Source organism: Pinus tabuliformis, chromosome 4_1 (genome assembly GCF_031772625.1).
Source record: "Pinus tabuliformis cultivar Carrire ecotype Pingquan chromosome 4_1, CPIR1, whole genome shotgun sequence".
Lineage (NCBI taxonomy): Eukaryota > Viridiplantae > Streptophyta > Pinopsida > Pinales > Pinaceae > Pinus > Pinus tabuliformis.
Genome location: NC_142303.1, coordinates 283,450,978 through 283,458,976, shown reverse-complemented (window position 1 = coordinate 283,458,976; position 7,999 = coordinate 283,450,978). Strand labels below are relative to the sequence as shown.

The 7,999-nt window shown below is 37.4% G+C and overlaps 1 pseudogene; it reads left to right on the top strand.

The window, feature by feature from the left end:
* The first annotated feature begins 5,253 nt into the window (after nucleotides 1-5,253).
* LOC149175368 (subtilisin-like protease SBT1.5 pseudogene) lies at nucleotides 5,254-7,674 on the top strand (annotated as a pseudogene).
* Nucleotides 7,675-7,999: the final 325 nt, after the last annotated feature.

The window sequence follows — 7,999 nt, the reverse complement described above, 5'->3', positions numbered from 1 at the left end:
AGCAACTAGTAATCTAGTTGAATTGATTAATGATACTCTTTATTTGTTAAATTTAATTTCAGAATGCCTAGCAGGGAAACTTCCATCAGTGAAGGCATTGGAACAGACATGGAAACAGGAGTTGGAGCAGAGGGAAAGATTAATCACAGGAATTCAAACATTAACATGGGATACCTTTTGGCTCTTCCTTGTTAAACCACATAGTTAGAGGGCAACGATGAAATTCCTTACCGATGCAATCGGTTGTATGATTCCCGAAATTACTGATGCCACATACACTGCCGAGTTACATTCGCGAATGAGTCATCCACCAGAATTGCAACCGATGCTTGCCATTTGCCAGCTCAGGACACAAGATAATCAGCCAAAAAAGTGAACCACTCTGACTGACTATAGCATGCCTATTTTGAGAAGATTATCACAATTTCTGTGATTTGGTTAATACCAGCACATAGCATTTTTATTTCATAGTTTGTTAGTTTAGATAGTATTATAGACCCTTTCATGTTTTTAGAAAGGATCCTCAAATTTTTGTATTAAGACTTGGATTGGAAGTTGCACTATTGTACTTCTGATATATTTATTTTTATAAAAACTGGACCTAAATTCTGATTTCAATGAAGAATACTTTTATATGATATGTACTATTGCTTCTTATGAAAGTGTTTCCATGTTGAAAGGCGGGATTTAAATGCAATTCATATCGAAGGAGATTCAAACACATATGGTACTATTATCTATGTTCTTGTTTCATACTTTTATGTGAATCAGCATTTATTTATTTTTGCTATTATTGATGTATGTATATTCTCTTACAACCATTCTTTTACTTATCACTATTGAATGCTTAGGAGTTGTTATTTTACATATGTATGTCAATGATATATAAAGAATAGTGTAATAATGTTTTAATTATTATTTTGTTCAACTACTTGAACAAAGTAATTATCCTATGAATAAATATTTTTGTTCATAAGTAGAGTCATCTATATGCTTACTTGTCAATAAGAACCATCAAAACTTGCACTAAGAAAAAGACTTCCTAGGATAGATTAGTTATTTATGTTATTGCATTTTAGAATAAATCATCCATCATTACCATTAGATATTAGAAAATCGATCACTTATCCATCCCATTTATAAATCATTGGGAAACTAGTCCCATTATATCCAGTCGAAGCCACCACACCAAACCGAAAAGGAGATTCTTTTAAGGTCCGGATCGGGTGGCTATCCCCGATGTTGATGCAGTGATTTTTGAGGCATCAAAAAAGAGTTAAATGAAGTTTAGAGTAGCCATCCATAAGGATTGTCAAGCTATATTGAGCAATACATAAGAATGGGTCTCTCGAAGGAGTGTGCAGGTTGTCTGAGAATTAATTTCTCAACATGAATATTTACACAATTGTTCAGCAAAAAGTTTTAAGGTCTAACTCTATGTTTAATACCATGACGGGGGTCATCTAAGAACACACAATAACAAAAGGGGAAGCCATTCCAAAGTATGTTTGGGTAGTATGGGTACAAGTAGCAGAGACTGCTTTGCACAGTGTGTATCTGTGGATAAAAACTATCGATTTCCTGTGTGTAATAGGGGGGAGTTGAGAAAAATGCCGAAGTGTTGAGGAGTGAGATTAGTTGAGAGAAAAATAGGTCTAAGCATTGAGAGCATACTGAGAGCTAGTGCAATAAGAAAATCAAGAGTGTTGTGGGAATAACATCGACTGTTGAGCTGAAGAGCTGGTAGTATAGTGACTGTTGTGAGAAGAACAATGCGAGATGAACTTCGGTAGTTGCAGTAGAAAGCTCGTGAGAACGAATGAAGAGTGATGAGGAGAAATTGCTGCGAGCAACAAGTAAAGAACATCTGCATGAGAACGCATAGGATAGAGAGAAGAAGTTGAATCTGTAACCAACCATTTTGGTATTTTACTTGTAATATGTATTCCTTTGTTTTCAGTTTGAAAATTGTATGAAATAGTAGAAAAGTGGTTAGAGCAAGTTGGTGCTTGTATTCAAAAGAGGTTGGTGCCTCTTGGAAAGTTGGTGCTTGCTAACTAAAGGGGGTTAGTGCCTCCTGTGAGTAGGTGCTCACAAAAAAACAGATGTAATTAAGTAGGTGCTTAATTTACATCATAAACAAACAACAAATTTGGTGGTTTTTTCCTTCCGGGTTTCCACGTGAAAAACATTGTGTCAAATGTGTGTGTTGCTCATGAGATTGATGTATGAACATGTATGTTTGAACTTGTTGTTCACTCCCTTTATGAATGAATGCTCTCACAAGTAATATAATAAAAAAGGGACTTAAGCATACTATAAAAATAAAATAAACTCACAATTACTAATTCACCCCTCCTCTTAGCAATTCCTTATTCCAACATAGTTAACCCCAATGTAATATGTCTTAGCATTGTTGGATAATTATCATTATTTTTCTCAAGCAATTCTCAAGTTTTGTCTTTTCCTTTGTTAATTTTGGTGGCCAATGTGACCCTAACTTTCACTTGTGAAAAGATATTGGCCCTGTATTATATAAGAATCCCTAATATTGGCTTACTATGTTCTAGTCCTAGGCTTGGAGTTTGAATTTGACTAATTGTAATGGTTCCTAGGAGTATAACTTAGTTTCCTATTGCCACATGTCCTCTTATAATAATTTTGAAGCACTGTCTTGAATTTCCCAAAAACTATGATCTTGGACTAAAGCTCAACTTCCCTTAGCATTATTCCATATGAGAGACCTTGGGGAAGGGCCTTTCATATGAATGGAATTATTTTATAGGATGTTGTAGGTATATTTGGCTTTCTTGATTTTGTACTAGAAGTCATCCTTGCTTTTGATCTATCTCCACCAAGTTTTTAATACTAGAGATTTTCATATTTAATATGTTGTTAACTATAATAATTATATTATATATTTTCAAATAAATATGTGAAAATATATTCTAAAATTTAATTATATTGATATTTCAATTCATTGTTTTTAAGAAAAGAAAATCCTATAGAACAAATTTAATAATTATTAATGATTTAAAATGTGAAGTTTATCTTGCATAGTTGGGAGAAATGATTATTATCATTCCCATCCAAATTCAGTTCTCTCAACCTATAAAAATTAACATGATGAACTTTGTTATAATAATTTAGGTTTTTTTGAAAAGTAAGAATCTAACACTTATACCAAAATTCGATTTTCAAATTAATTTCTAATTAACACTAATTTTATATATCAATCATATAATTAATAATAATATTTTAATAAAACACGCAGATACATAGTTTCTAATCTTTATTTTGTTTGAGCAAGGATTTTGTTTGTAAGTTCAGCTGGCGAGACATGCAACATGTCTAGGGGTCGAACTTCGTATCACTTGGATACATAAGAGCTTGCCAACATGCATTTCTTCAATTGTGCTACCACCCACAAACTATCTACCAATATTTTTAACTCTAAAACTAGGATCCTTTTAAATGAATATTCTATTTCAGTTTGGAGTATTTAACTTAAATTTTAGTGTTTATAAAAATATTCATCTTTAATAATTTTTTAAGTACTTAATTATTTTTTTAAACATTCAAATAATATTTAATATTTTTATAATTTAAATTCATTACTTTTTAAGGACAATTATCTTTTTTTGTTAGAGCCAGAGTCAATACAATAATATTCATACATATAATGTAGGGGAATTGAATTAGAGAAGGGGAGATAACAACTATTCATACTAACCACTATAATTTCAATTGACTACATTTATTATATTTTTAATATTAATTATATTATCAAAGAGTAGTAGATGTCCTGGATTATTTTTTGTTAGTAGGATTTCTAAAACATAGTTTTGCATGGAATCTTGGTTTTATGAAGAACAATTAGGTAGAAGCATATGCTCTCCTCTAAGAATAGTTATTAACACATTATTAGAGTATACTTAATTATTGGCATGTGGGGATTTCACAATTATCATCATGATTCATGATACAATTCAAAAGGACAATAAATTGGCACAAATTCTCTTTGGAATGGGTGCAATAATTCCATATCTTACCTACCAACAATGAACACAAGAACACACAACCCAATCTTAACACATGTAAAAAAAAGGGACCAATTAATAGTAGATGGATGAGTATTATTAAGACATTCCTTATCTACGTGTTTGGGTCAAAAAGGAAATTTTGATCTAATAAAAAGATGAATATTTTGTTTAATATCTGAACTGTTTTTTTAGGTGTTTTGTTAACTTTTATATATATATATATATATATATATATATATAATAATAATTTTTATAAAAATATAAATTATTAATTACTTCCTTGACAACTTTTATATATATTTATTTATTTCTAATTTTATAAAAAAAAATATTAATTATATTATTGGCCGAATTTGATTTAGAATTGAGAAAAATGAATTTTATTTTTTCTATTTCCACTTGATAAAACATTAATAACACTACCTAATCTATAATATAATTTAGAATATGAATTTGATTTGGAATTGAGAAGAATGATTTTTATTTTTTTACCTTCTCTATTTCCACCTAATAAAACATTAGAAATTTCTTGTAATAGATATTAATAGATAATATAATTTAGAATATGAATTTGATTTGGAATTGAGGAATGAATTTTATTTTTTTACCTCTCTATTTCCACCTAATGAAACATTAATAACACTACGTAATTTCTTAATAAATAATATAATTTAGAATATGAAATTTCTGGTAATAAATATTAGTGCTTGTTTTTTTAGTAATATAGCGGAGACTTTGAATATTTTTTTATTATTTGAAGTTTGGAGTGCGTTGGTAATTGAATCAATTTTTTAAAATAAAATATATTCAGAAACATTATTGGAATTATGTATTATTATAAATTAAATTACACTTTAAAACTTAATTCAATTAAGCTAGTCAAAGTCTTCAGTCTAAAATCTTTGAATTTTGGAGTGCATGGGCAATTTAATCAAATTGAATGAAAATTGCATCCCATTGGATATAATTAGTCAAACCATGTATTCCTTGAGGGAAATCGTATCGGATTGAATTTAAAGGCTAACCTTCCATTCAATCCACACAGTATATATAACCAGAATGCGATTCGCTGGGATTTCATTGTTTTGTGTATCTTATTTGGGGGATTCTGTTTAGGGTTCTGGAAATTGATTGGTTTTGCAATTTATTCAGTAGAGGAGGTGAAACGGAGTTCCATAATTGATTCAGAAAAATCCCAAGAAAAGAAACAATGCTAACAAGGCTGTTGCTATCACTGCTTTGTCTCTGCCAATTGTTGGTGGGAGGATCTACCAGAGATGGGCGCAAGACCTTCATAGTTCAAGTGGACAGTCATTCAAAACCGGCAATCTTTCCGACGCACGAGCACTGGTACAGATCGACCGTTGCTGCTTCTGTCAAGGCTGCCCTCAAAACTGAATCGGGCACTCATATGGATGCACAACCAGACCATGCTCTGCTGCTTCATGTTTATAACACGGTGCTGCATGGCTTCTCAGCAAGGCTAACAGAGGAGGAAGCCGTTAGAATGGCTAACACACCCGGCGTTCTGGCTATGTTCCCGGATCGTGTACGGACGCTGCACACGACGCGGTCCCCGCACTTTCTCGGCATTGACATGCCCAACGGAAGCGGACTGTTAGCGGAGTCCGATTACGGCTCCGATGTGGTGATCGGTTTCTTGGATTCCGGCATCTGGCCCGAACGGCGGAGCTTCAGCGATCAGGACATGGGCCCCGTTCCCAAGCACTGGAAAGGCGAATGCGAGAACGGGACCACGTTCTCCAAGGCGCTATGCAATCGGAAGCTGGTGGGAGCGCGGTTTTTCTACAAAGGCTACGAAGCAAACGTCGGTGCGATCGACGAGACACTGGAGTTTCGTTCGGCTCGAGACGCAGACGGCCACGGCACTCATGTCGCCTCCACGGCAGCGGGCGGGTACGTTGACAATGCCGAAATGGCAGGGTACGCGAAGGGAATCGCCAAAGGAATTGCGCCCAAGGCACGTATCGCGGTTTACAAGGTTTGTTGGGGATCTGTCTGCCATGATTCCGATATACTCTCTGCGCTCGACAAGGCGATAGACGACGGAGTAAACGTTGTTTCTTTGTCGCTGGGCACAGAGGTCTTTCCTTATGATCAAGACAGCACTGCGATCGGCGCACTCCAGGCTGTCAAAAGAGGAGTGTTCGTCTCTGCGTCGGCAGGAAACAACGATCCTAATAGTCAGACGGTCCTTAACGTGGCCCCATGGATCACCACGGTGGGAGCCGGTACTCTGGATCGTGACTTCCCCGCGGAAGTCCAGCTTGGCAACGGGATCGTTATTCGTGGCGTGTCGTTGTACAGCGGAAAGGGATTGAACCCGCAAGCTCTTGTGCCTCTGGTTTATGCTGGGGATGCAAGTGCTGACAGTTCTTTGTCTGCTTCATGCTTGGAAGGGTCGTTGGATCCCAAGGTTGTGAGGGGCAAGATCGTGCTATGTGACCGTGGGGGTAATCCTAGTGTGGCTAAGGGAATCGTGGTCCAGCAGGCCGGTGGTGTGGGAATGATACTTTCTAATAGCACCTCCGATGTGGCGGGGTTCATGGCTGATTCTTGTCTGCTACCCGCGGCTACTGTGAGCAACGCTGACGGGGCTTCGATCCGACGTTACATTCAATCAACGAAAAATCCCTCCGCTACCATAACATTCCATGGCACCCGATTGGGGCTTAAGCCGGCTCCTATCGTGGCTTCCTTTTCCGCCAGAGGGCCCAATCCCGAGACTCCTCAAATTCTAAAACCCGACATTATAGCCCCCGGTGTGAACATTCTGGCTGCTTGGACAGACGCGGTGGGTCCTGCGGGGTTGTCATCGGACCGTAGGCGAGTGGAATTTAATATAATGTCTGGAACCTCCATGGCGTGCCCTCACGTTAGCGGGGTCGCCGCGTTGCTCAAAGGAGCTCATCCCGACTGGAGCCCCGCAGCCATCAAATCTGCTCTCATGACGACTGCTTACATAAACGACAACAGGCTTCAGCCTCTGGTCGATGAAGCCACGGGAAATGCTTCCACCCCTTTTGCTTCCGGCGCAGGTCACGTGGATCCCCAGAGAGCTATGGATCCAGGTTTAATTTACGATCTGGGTGTCGATGACTACGTCAACTTTCTATGCAGCCGTAATTATACTGAGAAATCCATCCGGGTTATCACCCGTACAAATGTTAGTTGTCCTGCGCAAAGAGGACAGCCTGAGAATCTCAATTACCCTTCATTTTCTACCGTTTGGGTTATCACCCGTACAAATGTTAGTTGTCCTGCTCAAAGAGGACAGCCTGAGAATCTCAATTACCCTTCATTTTCTACCGTTTTCAATCAAAGCGGGTCATCTAACCTGTCGACAAGCTTCATCAGAACAGTCACCAATGTGGGTCCTCCCATGTCAACTTACAGGGCCACGGTGATTGCCCCAAGAGGGGCGGAGGTAACAGTGGATCCGAGAATGCTGAAATTTACCAAGAAGGACGAGAAGCTGAGCTTCGTGCTGCGCGTCAGCGCCATGCCTGTGAAACTTCCCCCGGGAACTTCAGACACAGCCTTTGGATTGTTGTCTTGGAGCGATGGCAAGCACGTCGTTCGTAGCCCAATTGTGATAAGCATACAGTAGTAACCTATTATTGAGGTGATATGTCTTTTGAAAGACAATTTGGAAGGTTTAGCTGCTTGCTTTTGGTCCACCTGAATACCTGAAATTGAACTGACTTCGTGGTTTTATTATATCTACCTAAATTATGATAAAAATTTGCCCAGTTCCATGTTCATGGATGGGCATCGTTTGCAGGGATGAAATGGCTATACGAATCTGTTCAAAGAAATCTGTGCAGTCTTTATTATTTTAACATTTTCTGCGAAATCATTTAGTGAGTCCGAAGAAAACAGAGTTGGAATTGAGCGTAGTTTCGTGCGTTCTTTCCATTAGCAGAAAATGCATT